The sequence below is a fragment of the Lampris incognitus genome, chromosome 1 (assembly GCF_029633865.1).
Source record: "Lampris incognitus isolate fLamInc1 chromosome 1, fLamInc1.hap2, whole genome shotgun sequence".
NCBI lineage: Eukaryota > Metazoa > Chordata > Actinopteri > Lampriformes > Lampridae > Lampris > Lampris incognitus.
In genome coordinates, this window is record NC_079211.1 from 44,966,701 (window position 1) to 44,983,828 (window position 17,128).

At 44.8% G+C, this 17,128-nt stretch overlaps 5 non-coding genes across 5 annotated transcripts; all 5 read right to left on the reverse strand.

Moving 5' to 3' along the window:
* Positions 1–5,140: 5,140 nt before the first annotated feature.
* On the reverse strand, positions 5,141–5,255 carry trnal-caa (transfer RNA leucine (anticodon CAA)). The gene is made up of 2 exons: positions 5,218–5,255; positions 5,141–5,189 (listed from the first exon to the last, which is right to left on the reverse strand). It is a non-coding gene; the product is annotated as a tRNA-Leu (tRNA).
* Positions 5,256–9,871: 4,616 nt separating this feature from the next.
* trnal-caa (transfer RNA leucine (anticodon CAA)) lies at positions 9,872–9,983 on the reverse strand. Its single transcript has 2 exons — positions 9,946–9,983; positions 9,872–9,917 (listed from the first exon to the last, which is right to left on the reverse strand). It is a non-coding gene; the product is annotated as a tRNA-Leu (tRNA).
* A 3,537-nt stretch (positions 9,984–13,520) lies between these two features.
* trnal-cag (transfer RNA leucine (anticodon CAG)) lies at positions 13,521–13,637 on the reverse strand. Its single transcript has 2 exons — positions 13,600–13,637; positions 13,521–13,566 (listed from the first exon to the last, which is right to left on the reverse strand). It is a non-coding gene; the product is annotated as a tRNA-Leu (tRNA).
* A 1,543-nt stretch (positions 13,638–15,180) lies between these two features.
* On the reverse strand, positions 15,181–15,292 carry trnal-caa (transfer RNA leucine (anticodon CAA)). The gene is made up of 2 exons: positions 15,255–15,292; positions 15,181–15,226 (listed from the first exon to the last, which is right to left on the reverse strand). It is a non-coding gene; the product is annotated as a tRNA-Leu (tRNA).
* A 1,517-nt stretch (positions 15,293–16,809) lies between these two features.
* trnal-caa (transfer RNA leucine (anticodon CAA)) lies at positions 16,810–16,921 on the reverse strand. The gene is made up of 2 exons: positions 16,884–16,921; positions 16,810–16,855 (listed from the first exon to the last, which is right to left on the reverse strand). It is a non-coding gene; the product is annotated as a tRNA-Leu (tRNA).
* Positions 16,922–17,128: the final 207 nt, after the last annotated feature.

The following is a 17,128-nucleotide window of genomic DNA, read 5'->3' on the forward strand; positions in this document are numbered from 1 at the left end:
ACCACGAGGAAATAGCGCGTGGGTGCATCAAGCTAACCCCCCCCCCCCATTTCCCCCATCCCCTTGAACAGATGCCCTGACCAACCAGAGGAGGCACTAGTGCAGCGACCAGGACACATACCCACATCCAGCTTCCCACCCACAGACATGGCCAATTGTGTCTGTAGGGACGCCCGACCAAGCTGGAGGTAACACGGGAATTTGAACCGGTGATCCCCATGTTAGTAGGCAACAGAGTAAACCGCTATGCCACCCGGACACCCGATTTCAAGGTTTTATGTCATGGGATGGGCAACAAAAAGGGGTGGGCCACTCTCATTATGCTACCGGCCTGCACACATGCATAAACAAGAGCCCACGTGCATACATGTTACAAGCAAACACACATGTAGGAGATGTTTTATTAAACTGCAATACTTCCAGCTTAGTCTTACCCTTGTGCACTCCTTGTCTGAATTCAGGCCTAGTCCAATGACATCTATCAGCCCCCTTTAATCAGGGTAATAGTGAAGTGACAGCTGGTTCCTCTCATGAGGGCCACAGTAAGAGTGAAGTTAAACAGTGGCAAAGTGGTGCTCAAGGTTTTTGAATTTAGGCCATGATGCACCATCAGTTAGCACGCTGTCCTCTGCAGCACAGCGAAATAAGCGACGCTGGACCGGTTACAGCTTCACCTAAAATCCCATAAATCACCTAAATATCCACGCTTTAAGCTGTTGCTTCAACTAAGATGTTTTTGTGCATCTTTCAACAATGTATTTGCCCTTATCATTGTAATACCAGCTGCCCATCAAATTTCATTCAGTCATTATTAATTGGGTGCTGCAATCTAACTCTGAACACCATTTTTCCAAAATCGCGTCTCCTCTTTGTGCGCCGAAACACAAACCAGTGTTCTCCATAAACGTCTACACACAAAGCAACCGCATTGTGTGGCTCGACTGGAGTTTTTTGTTCCCCTGGCCACCGCTGTGAACAGAAATGCTGACAGGATGGAAAGACGGTATGAAAGTTTGGAAAGACAGATGACAGGAACGGATCCAACAGGGTCGGTATGGGCCAGCAGCTGATGGCGGCGGTGGCAGCCAAGGCTGCTTCCAACCACATAATTGATGACGGCGGGGACGAGCAAGAATAAACATCAGAGAGAGGAGACGTGGAAGAGGACTCAGAAGCAGATCACATTGCAGGATAGTTTGGCATTGAAATGAAACAAGCAGGATATAACTCACCTTGCACGAAGCAGGTAGAATAATAGTGGGGTACATTTGTGGCTGGGAGAAAGTAAAAGAAAAAAAAATGAAGGGAGGAAAGAAGAGTGTGCAGCCACTCCATATTGATCCCTAAATCTTGAGAAGTTAGTGAAGCTAGCTGGGTGAAATCTGACTACAGACATCCAACCACACCCTGCAAGATGCCAGCAACTCTGTAACTGAAGAGGCAAACACTCATTCTGAAATGAAATATCCGAAGGACGGTAACAGCAAAGTCACTGCCCACGAAAAAATATCTGTTGAACCAAACATCAGGTTACATGGCCTCGGTTAAAGGAGGGAATGTGGATTCCCAAATTAAGCGAAACCCGTTTGAAAACAATGCTAGATACTTTTTAGAGGGCATGGCTGAGAATGAGTTAGATAGCATGTGAGACATGGCCAATGGCCACGGAGTAAAACCATCTGGCCTCCTCCAAAAAAAAAAAAAAAAGAGGAGATGGTCTAAGAAAACAGATGTTGTGGTGCTCCCTGGGTAAAAAAGGCTAAAAGGCTATTCATATATTTCTTTTTCCCTCTAGGTGTCTGCTTTTGCAGCTCTTTTTTTCTTTTTAGAAGCACTGAAAATTCAGTTTTGGCTTGATTGCCTATGACTTGACAGTAGGGGTGCCAGGAACCCCTCTCTTTTTGTGAGGTTTTGTTTGGACCGTGCATCGCTCATCCATTTGACAAAGTCGCACAACACTCTTCCAGTGTACTTCAAATGAAAAGACTTTCTTCAGTATTTCGAAGCTATAGTACAGGTTTCATGTCTTGACAGTTGGTTCGCCAGGCTATTTTACCATGCGGGCCCTCATTTTGTTTTTGAATTCGAGACACGGTCATAGAAATGTAGGTGATTGTGAGACAGCAGTATGCGAGGTTGTTGCTACATTTGATCTGAGCCGCTATTTACTGTTTCCACTCCTCACTGCAAGTGTCTAACATAACCTTCCTCTATTGTTAGACTCCACAGATCAATCAGGCATACAATAAATAAATAAATAAATAAAACAAATACCTCCCTCAAGCAGTTAGCTCTTATGAAACCTCGACATTTGTACGGATTTTGTTGGACGATTTGAAAGACGGTTTTGACATTGCTTAAAGTTGCTGAAAAGGCTTTACAATAGCAATGACATCATTGAAAAGTGCAAGAGAATGGCCAACTTTGCCAGCGCCCAGCCTGTTCTTGAGCTGCTGGCCATCTTAGACGATGCCCAGCCGTATCCTGAGCCATCCGCCACCCTTGCTGATACCCTGCCAGACCCTCAGCAGTCGGTTGCACCTTCCAATGTCCTGCCAGATCTCCACCCGTCGGCCATATCCGCTGATGCCCTCCCAGACCCCTAGCTGTCAGCCATCCCTGCAGACACCCTGCCAGACCCCAACCATCAGCCATTGCCGCTGATGTCCAGCTGGACCTCAAGCCATCTGCCACACATGCCGATGCCCTCCCAGACCCCCAGCCACTGGATCGTCTCCACTGAAGTCCTGCCAGATCTCCAGCCATTGGTCATCTCTAACAATGCCCTGACAGATCCCAAGCCGTTGGCCTTGTCAGACTCCCAGCCATTGGCCATCTCCACCGATGCCTTGCCTGATCCCCAACTATCGGCCTTCGCTGCCTACCCCCTGCCAAACATTTGGCATTCGGCTGTCTCTGCTGACCTCCTGCTAGACCTTCAGCAGTTGGCTGTCTTCGCTGACCTCCTGCCTCTTGGCCACCCTTCTAAGTAGCTTCATCAACACCTTGGGCCTCAAGGGCTCTGACCTGAGCATCTCAGATGAGCTCCCACCTATGACATGGACCGCCAGAGTGGCTTCGCCCATCTGTCCTGCCATCTGCTGAACCTCCACAGCAAAACTTCCCATCAGTCCTGCTGTCTGCTCGCCTTCCTGAGCGATTCCACCCATCGGTCCTGCTGTCAGATCACCCTCCGGAGCGACTCTGCCCATTTTCCCTGCTTCCTGGTCACCCTGTGGAGAAACTCTGTCTATCTCCCCTGTCTTTCTGTCATGGTTTCCAGCTCCTGGGCAATCCATATGAGGGTCCTTGCTCTGCCGCTGTTCTGTCCTCAGGCTGTTTGCCTGACTGCTCCTGCCCTGCCCTTCTCCAGTGTCCAAACCCTCAATTCCCTTGATTCTGACTCCATACCCCCTCCACCTGCTCTACTCTGTCTGACCTCTCCTTTTTGTTTTCCCTGCCCTGCCCAGCCTGGAGGAATGTCTGGGAGCCATCCAATGGGGGGAGGAGGTACTGTCACGGTCATGGCTGTACCTCCAGTTATTCCTTGTGTTTATAGTATTTCCCTTCCCCTTGTGTCTCATTTGTACCCCTGTCAGTCTGTGTGTGTGTGTGTGTGTGTGTGTGTGTGTGTGTGTGTGTGTGTGTGTGTGTGTGTGTGTGTGTGTGTGTGTGTGTGTGTGTGTGTGTGTGTGTGTGTGTGGTGTGGGCATGGTGCTTCTGTCTCTCTCTCAATTGCAGCAGGTTGAATATGATGGCAAGCTGACCTGGCCCTGAGGCAGCAAAACAGCCCCTAACCATTATGTTCCTGTCAACATGTCACCATGTTCCTGTCATCACTTTTCAGTTACAATGAGGTTCCTTTCTTCAAAAGCCGAGTTTCAACTCCACCACTGAGTTGTATGTCCAAAACACATTTTTTTGAAGTAGTGTTGTTCTTAATCTAAATGTTGTCTGGCAAACTTCAGTCAAACATTAGTTTTTTTTTCATAAAAGCAGAAAGCTTCCTGATCTTCCATGCAAGCAATGTCTGTAGATTATTTCTATGTGGACGCTATGGGGAATGCTTTGTTTGCTCTTATTGCTTCTGAGTGAAGATGCAACCTCAGCTCAATCCGTCCGTACGACCTGGAATGTTTTCCTTGGTTTTCCTGAATGCACACACTTTTTTTAATGATTAGCTGCGTGGCCCAACCAATTGAATAACGTTATTTTTAAATGATCCTAAGAATTTATATATGTATATATACATATATATATATATATATATACACACACACACACACACACACACACACATATATATATACACACACACACACACACACACACACACACACATTGACAGGTCAGATTGACAGCTGATGATGATTGCTTATGGCATGAAACAGGCTTGTACTGCCTCATAAAGAATTTACTTGACTCACTGGATCTCACTAGATTATATATATATAGCTTTTTTTTCATTCGGCTGCCAATAGTGATTCAACAATGAAAAACAAACAGTTTACATTGCCCCGCGTCACGCCCCTAATTTCGGTTATTAATTATTTTGTAGGTGTTCACTGATAAGTCTTTAAAGGAGAAAAAAAATATTCTGTTTTGTAAATAGTTTTCTCGACAAAAACATTGATGTGATGCTCAGTTCTGAAGCTGTTCTGTAAATAGTGGCGTCATAACAAAACATTTTGGTAGCTTTCGATCACACCCCACCCACTTACTGGCAAACCACACCCAGTTATATCTTAAACCACACCCACTTCTGTCTTAAACCCCGCCCACTGCTGTTTAGACAAGCCCATCCCGAGTACAGAATACACATACAGATGACTTACTTGGTTGAACAGATACAGATACAGATACAGATACAGATACAGAAAATGGCATAGTTGCTCACGCCTACCCTCAATGTTCACTGAATCAGCAACCTAATCAATGTCAAAATTCAATGCACCGGATAGCGATTCACTCCCTGGTGAAGAGAGCTGGGCAATATAGTCATATAATGCTGAGACTAGAGACAATATATCATCTGCAATTGCGCTTGTTGTAATATGATGATATAACTTAAATATTGTTTAAATATTTTTTTTATCTTCAATGAGGTATTCAAGATGAACACACTGTTCACAACAAATCATGTCAGGAGTGGGATTTGAACCCACGCCGCCTCCATTTGGAGACCAGAAGCCTCATGTCTGCAGAAGGAGATAAATCCTTGAGTCTGGCACCTTAGACCGCTCGGCCATCCTGACACAACAGCAGACGTAAATATACTTATATATATTAAGCACATATAACAAGCTAATGGTCATCCCCACAATATCATCACATTATCAGCATCAAGGTATTCAGTCAAAAATATATTAATATTTGATTTAGTCAGTATCGCTCAGCACTGTACTGAACTAGGGAACGGTTTAAGATGCAGCCAGAGGGATGGCATGTGGCCACTGGGGTTTCCAGAGATAAAGTTGGAACAACTGAGAGCAAGGAACAACCAAAAAATGCTCAAGTTAACACAATTTAAAGATGTGGTCAATAAATCCAAAACCATTTTTTTTTCTGACTGTGTCTTAATGATGGAAAAAGTCTCATAATATGATATGTAAACAGGGGGGGCAGTAGCTCAGGAGGTAGATCTGGTAACTGGAGGGTTGCTGGTTCGATTCTCGGCTCCCCCTGGCACAAGCGTCGAGGTGCCCTGGAGCAAGACACCTAACCCCCAACTGGTTGTTACCTTGCATGGATGACATTGCCATTGGTGTGTGTGTGAGCGTGTGCGTTGGTGAATGGGAGGCGTTAACTAATTGTGAAGTGCTTTGAGTGGCTAGAAAAGCACTACATAAAATGTAATCCGTTTACAGAATTTGTGCACGAGCCTTTTTGAAGTTCCTCACAGTGAGATTAATTTGGCCAAGGAATTTGGATAAATCCTCTCACCAAACTCTGTATCTTTGGTCGGGTGTGCAAGAAACACTCTCCAGGCTGAATATAATGGGTAACTTCTAATGGTGCTGGCTAATCACTGCTTCAGCGTTACATCCATCCATCCACTCATTATCGATAACTGCTTAATCCAGTTCAGGATTTCAGGAGGCCGGAGCTTATCCCAGCCCGGCAGAAGCCAGGGAGAGAACCTAAACAGGTCACCAGTCCGTCACAGCACCCACGCACACGCCATTCACACCTATGGGTGATTAAGAAACTCCAGTCCACCCAACATGCATGCTTCTGGACTGTGGGAGGAAACCCACACAAACACAGACAAAACACACATATATAGGCTGGAATCAAACCCGTGATCCTTCTGCTGTGTGGCAGCAGTGCTAATAAGCCACTATGTTGTCCTGTTCCTATGTTATGGAAGTAATCTTGGAGGATATTGGTGTGGTAAGTATACAAATCTGCATGGAAATTTACAGGTTTGGCTTTGATTTATGAGAGGGATTCCAGATTTGGGGTTATAATTGCTCTCGGTTGTGTTATTATCGGGCTGTGATAGGTGTCTAATGATTGCCTGGTCTCATCTACAATGTGTTGTGGGGATATCAGATAAACCGGGTAGGTGTGTGGCGATAGAACTGCTAATCAACCAAATATGTTGCTGCTGTTTGGTTAATGAAACCTGTGGTGTTAGTACTGGCACAGGGACAAATGAACAGGACCTAGTATTTATGAATGGCATCTCACTTTTTCAGTTGTGTTTGTTTTAGGTCATGGTCCTGGTTTGTGAGTGCCCACCAGCAGGATGACTACCAGGGTGCGCAAGTATGGATTTTTTTATTTTTCAAGAAGCTTCTACAATAGCAGTCTACTTGAATGTGTATGTAGGCGGGTCCTCTTTACTTTTGAGTCACTGAAAAAAACAAAACAGAATTGACTTATAGCCTTCGAGTCCAACAGTGGTAGATTGATGTGTGTGGGGTGTGTCTCTCTAGGGACAAGGGTTCAAGAGGCAGGGGCACCAGTTAGGGCAGGGTCCAGGATGGATGGTTCTTTATTATCTGTATCATGCCAGGGCTCACCTGCAGATACAGTGCCGCGAAGGCGTAATTAGACCCTATGGAATGTTTTTTTTTTTCCCATTTGACATATTTAGACTGGATCCATATTTCAAGTCAATGCAAGTCAATTTTATTTGTATATCCCAATATCACAAATTACAAATTTGCCTCAGTGGGCTTTACAGCAATACAACATCCTGTCCTTGGACCCTCATATGGGATAAGAAACAACTACCTAAAAAAAGCCCTTTAACAGGGAGAAAAAAATAGGAAGAAACCTCAGGGAGAGCAGCAGAGGAGGGATCTCTCCCCCAAGATGGACAATGTGCAATGGATGTTGTCTTTACACAACTTACAGAATACAACATTAAAATATAATAACATAATTATAATGGAATTATAAGATATATAAAGAAAATGAAGAGGAGGACAGGGGAGACTCACGCCACATCATTCACATGCACAGGAGAAGAGACGAGACAAGACATTAGGCATACATCAGCAAGAGAGAAGGCTCTAACATTGAAACAGGATATGGATGATAAATAGTATCCTGCCTTTATCATATCATGTGTTAACAGTCTTTTCAAGGTCAAAATAACTTTCTCAGGCCTGTATCAGAAAGATTGCGGTGAAACTTGCCACCATATTATTTTTATCAGCTCTAATATCATCATATCCATGTTACTCTTGTAGGTAATTATATTGTTTGTCAAGTGGCATTTTTTAAGACACAGTACCTCATTCCGGAAAAGTAAAGAGTCCAGCCCCTCTCCAGGAATTTGGTACAAGAGCCCACACTGTGTGTGGAGGTGAGCCCTACTATATCTAGTTGGTACCGCTCCAGCTCCTGCACCAGCTCAGGCCCCTTCCCTGCCGGAGTGGTGACATTCCACATCCTGAGGACCAGTCTGCGATGCTGGAAGTCGGCACACCCTGGTGCCCACCTTTGCCTGCCACCTGGCCTGCATTGCACCTTACTCCAATGCTCATTCCTGAGGGTGGTGGGTCCACGGGGTGAAGATCCGGACATCCAGAGGGACCTCAGAGTAGAGCCGCTGCTCCCTCGCATCACAAGCAGCCAGTTGAGGTGCTTCAGGCATCTGATTAGGATGTCTCCTGGGCGCCTTCCTTCGGAGGTTTTCCAGGTATGTCCAACTGGGAGGAGACCGCCGGGGTAGACCCAGAACTCGCTGGTGGGACTACATGTCCAGTCTGGCCTGGGAACGCCTTGGGATCCACCAGGAGGAGCTGGAGGGCATTGCTTGGGAGAGGGAGCTTGCTGCAACCACGACCCGACCCTGGACAAGTGGCTGATGATGACATGAGATGAGACGAGTATCTCATTCCAACTTGTTTGTGAACACCTCTGAGCACCAACAGAGATACGCACACATTTTGCAATATCTCATTATATGAAGAGGAAAAGAGGAAGGCCAAAGAGGAGGTTTATGGATGTGGTGAGGGAGGACATGCAGGTGGCTGGTGTGACAGAGGAAGACGCAGAGGACAGGAAGAGATGGAAACGGAGGATCCGCTGTGGTGCCCAATAACGGGAGCAGCTGAAAGCAGTAGCAGTTGTAGCAATAGCAATAGTATATGTAGGGAATCTGTTCGTTGGACAAATTTGAAGTGTGTGTATGATGTGCTGGGAATTGAACCAAACAGTGAAGAAAACTTGTAGGAATTACTCTTTCCACCACTTTCTCTTTTCCACCCACCCCCTTTCGTTTACCCACTCTCATATGCCCGACTCAGACACTTCGACACGCGCGTGCGCGCGGCTTTACCATCAGCGCGTCCTAACACACCGTTTCCGCCGGGCCCCTCGTCACCACGTGTCTTTAACTATGGTTTGATTCGTATGGAAATGCAAAGCTTTTCATCCTCTATCAAAGGACCAGGGCTTAAAGGCTGCACACCATAATGAGCTGCACGGACGGATGTTAAGACAAGTTCAATCAAATGTTAACACAAGTTTCTAGCAAGATATTTCCCGTGTAAGTCAATGGCTCCCATTAGAGGACCCCCCCCCTCTCCCCCTCTCAAATATTTGGCATTAATGTGAAGTTGGGATTAAATCCTGTTGAATCATGCAGCGACCTGTTGGACCGTAAGAAAGGTCTGGATGCTTTTAGTCCCCTGTTGCCGACACACTTTCTCATATTTGTCCTGATACGGTAGGATGAGTGTGTACTTCACTGGCTGGGCTGCTCCTTCTTGGCTGTATGACGCTCCCAGATCCAGTTTCTGCGCAGCCAGCAGCATAAACACATCCATAAATCTGTTTATCATCTGCTTTATAAATCAATGTGAGATTGAATCTTGTCTGATGTAATCAACGCTCAACACCATAAATAACACATAGGGTTTTGACAGCCCTGTTAAAACCTCTTAACTTTTTTTTATATTGCAGTTTAGTTATGAAGTACTTTCCTAAGTAAGTTAATATGTTACTAAACAGTATTTCATATTTGATGCAAAAAAAATCCTATGAAAATTACAAATCACAAGGAATGTAAACATTAGTATTTATTTTGCACTTGGAGCTCTCAAATCGCCATATCTATCTTTCACAGAAGGGGGGGCCTACCGTGTAAATCTGTTGATTATGACCAAACAGGACAGGGCAGACTACAACGGACAGTTAAATCTGCAGAGAAATCATTGGTGCCAACCTGCCCTCCATTCAGGATGTAAACACCTCCAGACTCAGCAAACAGCCAGGCAACATCACTGCACACCCATCACTCCCTGTGTAATACGGTGATAGAGCTTACATATTGTTTTAATATGGCTTAAATGTTGTTCTTTATCTTCAGTGGGGTATTCAAATTGAATACACTGTCCACAAAGAAAAAGCATGTCAGAAGTGGGATTCGAACCCACGCCTCCATCTGGAGACCAGAAGCCTCACATCTGTGGAAGGCGATAAACCCTTGAGTCTGGCGCCTTAGACCACTCGGCCATCCTGACATACCAACCCGTGTAAATATAGTCATATATCCATCCATCCATTATCCAAACCACCTAGCCTACTCAGGGTTGTGGGGGAACAAGATATAAAAACAGGTTCTTCTCGTGGGCTGTCATTCAAATGAAGGCTTAACACTGTAAAATACATCCAACCATGCTGTGTATACTGTACTGTACACTGTAGGTATACTGGTACACTCTGTCATGTACATCTACCTCAGACATGTATGTAAGTCACCTGCTAACATCTATCTCAGCATCTCTGATATATTCCCTGCACCCCTGCACCTTATCACCTCTTATTTCACCTGTATATAATCAACCCTTGTGTATATATCTGAAGATTGTTGTGTTGTATTGTTGTTATTCTACACTGCTCAAAAAAATAAAGGGAACACATAAGCAATGCAATGTAGCTCCAAGTCAATCACACTTTTGAGATATCAACCTGTCCAGTTAGGAAGCAACACTGATTTGTGAATCAATTTCACCTGTTGGTAAATTGTCTAATTTCCACCAGGTGGAAATTAGACAATTTGCAAGACAACCCCTATAAAAGGAATGGATTTGCAGGTGGTGGCCACAGACCATTTGCCTGTCCTCATCTTTTCTGGCTGATCTTTGGTTAGTTTTTAATTTTGCTAGTGCTCTCACCACTAGAGGTGGCATGAGGCGGTATCTGCAACCTACAGAAGTTGCTCAGGTAGTGCAGTTCATCCAGGATGGCACATCAATGCGTGCTGTGGCAAGAAGATTTGATGTGTCTCCCAGCACAGTGTCCAGAGCATGGAGGAGGTACCAGGAGACAGGCCAGTACACCAGGAGACGTGGAGGGGGCCGCAGGAGGACAACAACCCCGCAGCAGGACCGCTATCTGGTCCTTTGTGCAAGGAGGAACAGGAGGAGCACTGCCGGAGCCCTACAAAACGACCTTCAACAGGCCACTAATGTGCAGGTTTCTGCTCAAACAGTGAGAAACAGAATGCATGAGGATGGTATGAGGGCCCGACATCCACAATTGGGGCCTGTGCTCACAGCCCGACACCGTGCAGCCCGATTGACCTTTGCCAGAGAACATCTTGGTTGGCAGATTCGCCATTGGCGCCCTGTGCTCTTCACAGATGAGAGCAGGTTCACACTGAACACATGTGACAGACGTGAGAGAGTCTGGAGACGTTGTGGAGAACGTTCTGCTGCCTGCAACATCCTCCAGCATGACCGGTTTGGCGGTGGGTCAGTGATGGTCTGGGGAGGCATATCCTTGGAGGGCCGCACAGACCTCTACGTGCTAGCCAGAGGTACCATGACTGCCATTAGGTACCGGGATGAGATCCTCAGACCCATTGTCAGACCATATGCTGGTGCAGTGGGCGCTGGGTTCCTGCTCATGCATGACAATGCTCGTCCTCATGTGGCCAGAGTGTGTCAGCAGTTCCTGTATGTCGAGGGCATTGATGCTATGGACTGGCCTGCACGTTCCCCAGACCTGAATCCAATCGAGCACCTCTGGGACATCATGTCTCGTACCATCCGCCAACGCGATGTCGCACCACAGACTGTCCAGGAGTTGACCGATGCCCTGATCCAGGTCTGGGAGGAGATCCCTCAGGAGACCATCCGTTGTCTCATCAGGAGCATGCCCAGACGTTGTAGGGAGTGCATACAGGCACGTGGAGGCCACACACAATACTGAGCCTAATTTTGAATCGTCTTGAAGAATTTCCACAGAAGTTGGATCAGCCTATGTTCTCATTTTCCACTTTGATTTTGAGTATGATTCTGAATCCAGACCTTAATGGGCTAATGATTTTGATTTCCATTGATCATTCTTAGGTTATTTTGCTCTAAACACATTCCTCTGTCTAATAAATAAAGATTTTCAGCTGAAATATTTAATTCATCGAGGTCTATATTGTGTTTTTAGGTGTTCCCTTTATTTTTTTGAGCAGTGTATATTAAGTACACCGAGAGAGCCACAACACTGGAGTCACATTCTATGTAGTGCAAACCCACATGCATAGGCAGAAATCCCGGGGGGTAAAATACATCCAACATCCTGGGAAACATATGATATATCGCTCCCAATATTTCGCCCCTGGTTACAGCACTGCTTTCGGTGTCCCCCTCAGGAACTGTGCTGGAAAAGATTTCATGTAATTGTCCCCTCCAAGGTTGATATCTATGGACAGGACCGGCGGCCTGTCCGTGGTGTCTGTCCGCCTGCCGCCCAGTGACTACTGAGATAGGCTCCAGCAGGCCCGTGACCCCGGTTGGGATAAGCGGCTTGGATAATGGATGGATGGATGGATTTTTAACAGCCCTGTAAAAAATTATTAACTTCTTTATATTACAGTTTAGTTATGAAGCCTCATCCATGTTTTGCTATTAAGTAGGTTAGTACGTTGCTAAACAGTATTTCATATGTGATGCAAAAAAAAAAAAATCATATGAAAATTACAAATGAAATTGGCACCGATTTTGTACTTGGCACTCTGAAATCACAATGTCTATCTTTGACAGGAGTCCTACCGTGTTAACATGTTGATGATGACCAAACAGGACAGGGACAGACGGACAGTTAAGTCTGCAGAGAAAATCAGGCAACATCACTGCAGACCCATCAAACCCAGCGCAATATGGTGATATAGCTTACATATTGTTTTAATATGGTTTTAAATATTGTTTTTTATCTTCAATGATGTATTCAGAATGAGTACATTGTTTACAACAAACCATCTCAGAAGTGGGATTCAAACCAACGCCTCCATCAGGAGACCAGAAGTCTCACATCACTAGAAGGACATAAACAACTGAGTCTGGCGCCTTAGACCACTCGGCCATCCTGACACAACCATAAAAATAAAATAAAAAATATATATATCCACCCATCCATTATCCAAACCATTTATCCTACTCAGGGTCACGGGGGAACAAGATATAAAAACAGGTTCATCTGAAGGCTTACCACCGTAAAATACATTCAACCATGTTGTGTATCCCGTACTGTACACTGTACGTATACTGGCACACTCTGTCATGTACATCTACCTCAAACATGTATGTCAGTAACCTGCTAAAAGCCCTGTAAAAAAACTATTACCTTCTTTATATTATAGTTTAGTTATTAAGCCTCAGCCATGTTTTGCTATTTAGTAGGTTAGTACGTTGCTAAACAGTATTTCATATGTGATGCAAAAAAATATGAAAATAACAAATGAAAAGGGATGTAAAATTGGCAACGATTTTGTACTTGGCACTCTCAAATCACAATGTCTATCTTTGACAGGAGTCCTACCGTGTTAACATGCTGATGATGACCAAACAGGACAGGGACATATGGACAGTTAAGTCTGCAGAGAAAATCATTGGTGCCAACCTGCCCTGCATTCAGGACTTATACACCTCCAGAGTCAGGAAACAGCCAGGCAACATCACTGCACACCCAGCACACCCTGTGTAATATGGTGATATAGCTTACATATTGTACAAAATCTTCCATTAGGTATTCAAGATGAATATGCTGTTCATAACAAATCATGTCAGAAGTGGGATTCGAACCCACGCCTCCATCTGGAGACCAGAAGCCTCACGTCTGTGGAAGGAGATAAGCCCTTGGCCTGAGTCTGGCGCCTTAGACCGCTCGGCCATCCTGACATGAAAACCAACGTAAATGTATTTATATATCAATCCACCCATTATCCAAACCACTTATCCTACTCAGGGTCGCGGGGGAACAAGATATAAAAACAGGTTGTTCTCGTGGGCTGTCATTCAAATGAAGCCTTAACACTGTAAAATACATCCAACCATGTTGTGTATACTGTACACTGTAGCTATACTGGTACACTCTGTCATGTACATCTACCTCAGACATGTATATAAGCAACCTGCTAACATCTATCTCAGCATCTCTGATATATTCTCTGCACCACTGCACCTTATCACCTCTTATTTCACCTGTATATAGTCAATCCTTGTGTATATATGTGAATATTGTTGTGTTGTAGTGTTGTTATTCTATGTTAAGTACACTGAGAAAGCCGCAAAACTGGAGTCACATTCCATGTAGTGCAAACCCACATGGCCAGTAAACATGATTCTGGTTCTGATTCTGGTTCTGATTGTGGCGTATCGATGATGGTTCAGTTTATTTCTGTTTCAGCAGAGAACAGCAGAAACAGATGTACGAAGCAAACACAACTAGCGTCAACTGAGAAAGCCACATCGTCCTTGACAGTGAAGCGATGGCAAGGTAAAGTCCACATGCCACATGGTGATACGAACATATCATATTTGGCTGTTTGTCAAATTATTTCTTATATTTGTTGACCGGGGTGGCGCGGTGGCACAGTGGTTAGCGTGGCCACCTCACAGCAAGAAGGACCTGGGTTCGAGCCATGGCGTAGTCCAACCTTGGGGGGTCGTCCCGGGTTGTCCTCTGTGTGGAGTTTGCATGTTCTCCCCGTGTCTGTGTGGGTTTCCTCCGGGTGCTCCGGTTTCCTCCCACAGTCCAAAGACAGGTAGGTCAGGTGAATGGCCGTACTAAATTGTCCATCGGTGCGCATGGGTGCGTGCATGTGTGTGTGTCTGCCCTGTGATGGACTGGTGGCCTGTCCAGAGTATCAATCCACCTGTTGCCCAGTGACTACTGGGATAGGCTCCAGTATCCCTGTGATCCCAGTTGGGATAAGCTGCTTGGATAATGGATGGATGGATTTTAACAGCCCTGTAAAAAACCCTTAATTTTTTTATATTGCAGTTTAGTTATGAAGCCTCGTCCTTTGTTTGCTATTAAGTAAGTTAGTACGTTGCTAAACAGTATTTCATATGTGATGCTGAAAAAAAATTCGCACAAAAATAACAAATCAAGAGGAATGTAAAATTAGCTCTTATTTTGTAATTGGCACTCTCAAATCACAATATCTATCTTTGGCAGCAGTACTACTGTGTTAATGTGTTGATGCTGACCAAACAGGACAGGACAGGACAGACTACAACAGACAGCTAAATCTGCAGAGAAAATCATTGGTGCCAACTTGCCCTCCATTCAGGACGTATACACCTCCAGGGTCAGGAAACAGCCAGGCAACATCACCGCACACCCATCACAACCTGTCTAATATGGTGATATAGATTATATGTTGTCCTTTATTTTCAGTGAGGTATTCAAGATGAACACATTGTCCACAACAAAGCCTGTCAGGAGTGGGATTTGAACCCACACCTCCATCTGGAGACCAGAAGCCTCACATCTGTGGAAGGAGATAAACCCTTGAGTCTGGCGCCTTAGACCACTCGGCCATCCTGACATAAGGACTAACGTAAATGTATTTATATATCCATCCATCCATTAGCCAAACCACTTATCCTACTCAGGGTCGCAGGGGAACAAGATATAAAAACAGGTTCTTCTCGTGGGCTGTCATTCAAATGAAGCCTTAACACTGTAAAATACATCCAACCATGTTGTGTATACTGTACTGTACACTGTAGGTATACTGGTACACTCTGTCATGTCCACCTACCTCAGACATGTATGTAAGTCACCTGTTAACATCTGTTTCAGCATCTCTGATATATTATCTGCACCACTGCACCTTATCACCTCTTACTTCACCTGTATAAGTCAACCCTTGTGCATATATGTGAAGATTGTTGTGTTGTATTGTTGTCATTCTATGTTAAGTACACTGAGAGAGCCACGAAACCAGAGTCACATTCCATGTATGCGCAAACCTACATGGCCAGTAAACATGATTCTGATTCTGATTGTGGCGTATCGATGATGGTTCAGTTTATTTCTGGTTCAGCAGAGAACAGCAGAAACAGACGTACGAAGCAAACACAACTAGTGTCAACTGAGAAAGCCACATCATGCTTGACAGTGAAACGATGGATATTTAAAGTCCACATGCCACAAGGTGATATGAACATATCATATTCGGCTGTTTGTGAAATTATTTCTTATATCTGTTGACTGTGGTGGCATTGTGGCGCCCTTGGGGTAGTACAATCTTAGGGGTCATCCTGGGTCATGGCCTGGCCTCAATTGCAAGTTCTCCCCGTGTCTGTGTGGGTTTCCTCCGGGTGCTCCGGTTTCCTCCCACAGTCCACAGACATGTAGGTCAGGTGAATTGGACATACTAAGTTTTTCCTAGGTGTGTGTGTGTGCATGCGTGCATGTGTCAGCCCTGTGATGGTCTGGTGGCCTGTCTAGGGTGTCTCCCTGCCTCCGCCCAATGACTACTGGGATAGTCTCCAGCAACCCCACAACCCCGGTTGGGATAAGCGGCTTGGATAATGGATGGATGGACGGACGGACGGACAGATTTTAACAGCTCTGTAAAAACCACTTAGCTTTTTTTTTATATCACAGTTCAGTTATGAAGCCTCGTCCATGTTGTTCTATTAAGTAAGTCAAGACATTGCTAAACACTATTTCATATTTGATGCGACAAACAAAAAAATCCTATGAAAATAACAAATCAAAAGAAATGTAAGATAGCACTTATTTTGTACTTGGAGCTCTCAAATCACAGTATCTATCTTTGACAAAAGCAGCACTACTGTGTTAATCTGTTGATGATGACCAAACAGGACAGGGACAGACTACAACAGACAGTTAAGTCTGCAGAGAAAATCATTGGTGCCAACCTGCCCTGCATTCAGGACATATACACCTCCAGACTGCGCAAACAGCCAGGCGACGTCACTGCACACCCATCACACCATGGTGACACCTTGTGTAATATGGTGATATAGCTTAAATATTGTCCTTTATCTTCAGTGAGGTATTCAAGATGAATGCATTGTTCACAACAAATCATGTCAGGAGTGGGATTTGAACCCACGCCTCCATCTGGAGACCAGAAGCCTCACATCTGTGGAAGGAGATAAACCCTTGAGTCTGGCGCCTTAGACCGCTCGGCCATCCTGACACAAGAGCACATTTAATTATACTTAAATATATTAACAAGATATTAAAAAAAACCCAGTTTCTTTCTGCAGCCTGTCATTCAAATGAATGCTTAACACTGTAAAATAAATACAACCATGTTGTCTCTACTGCACTGCATACTGTACTGTACATTTTATGTATACTGGTACACTCTGTCATGTACATCTACCTCAGACATGTATGTAAG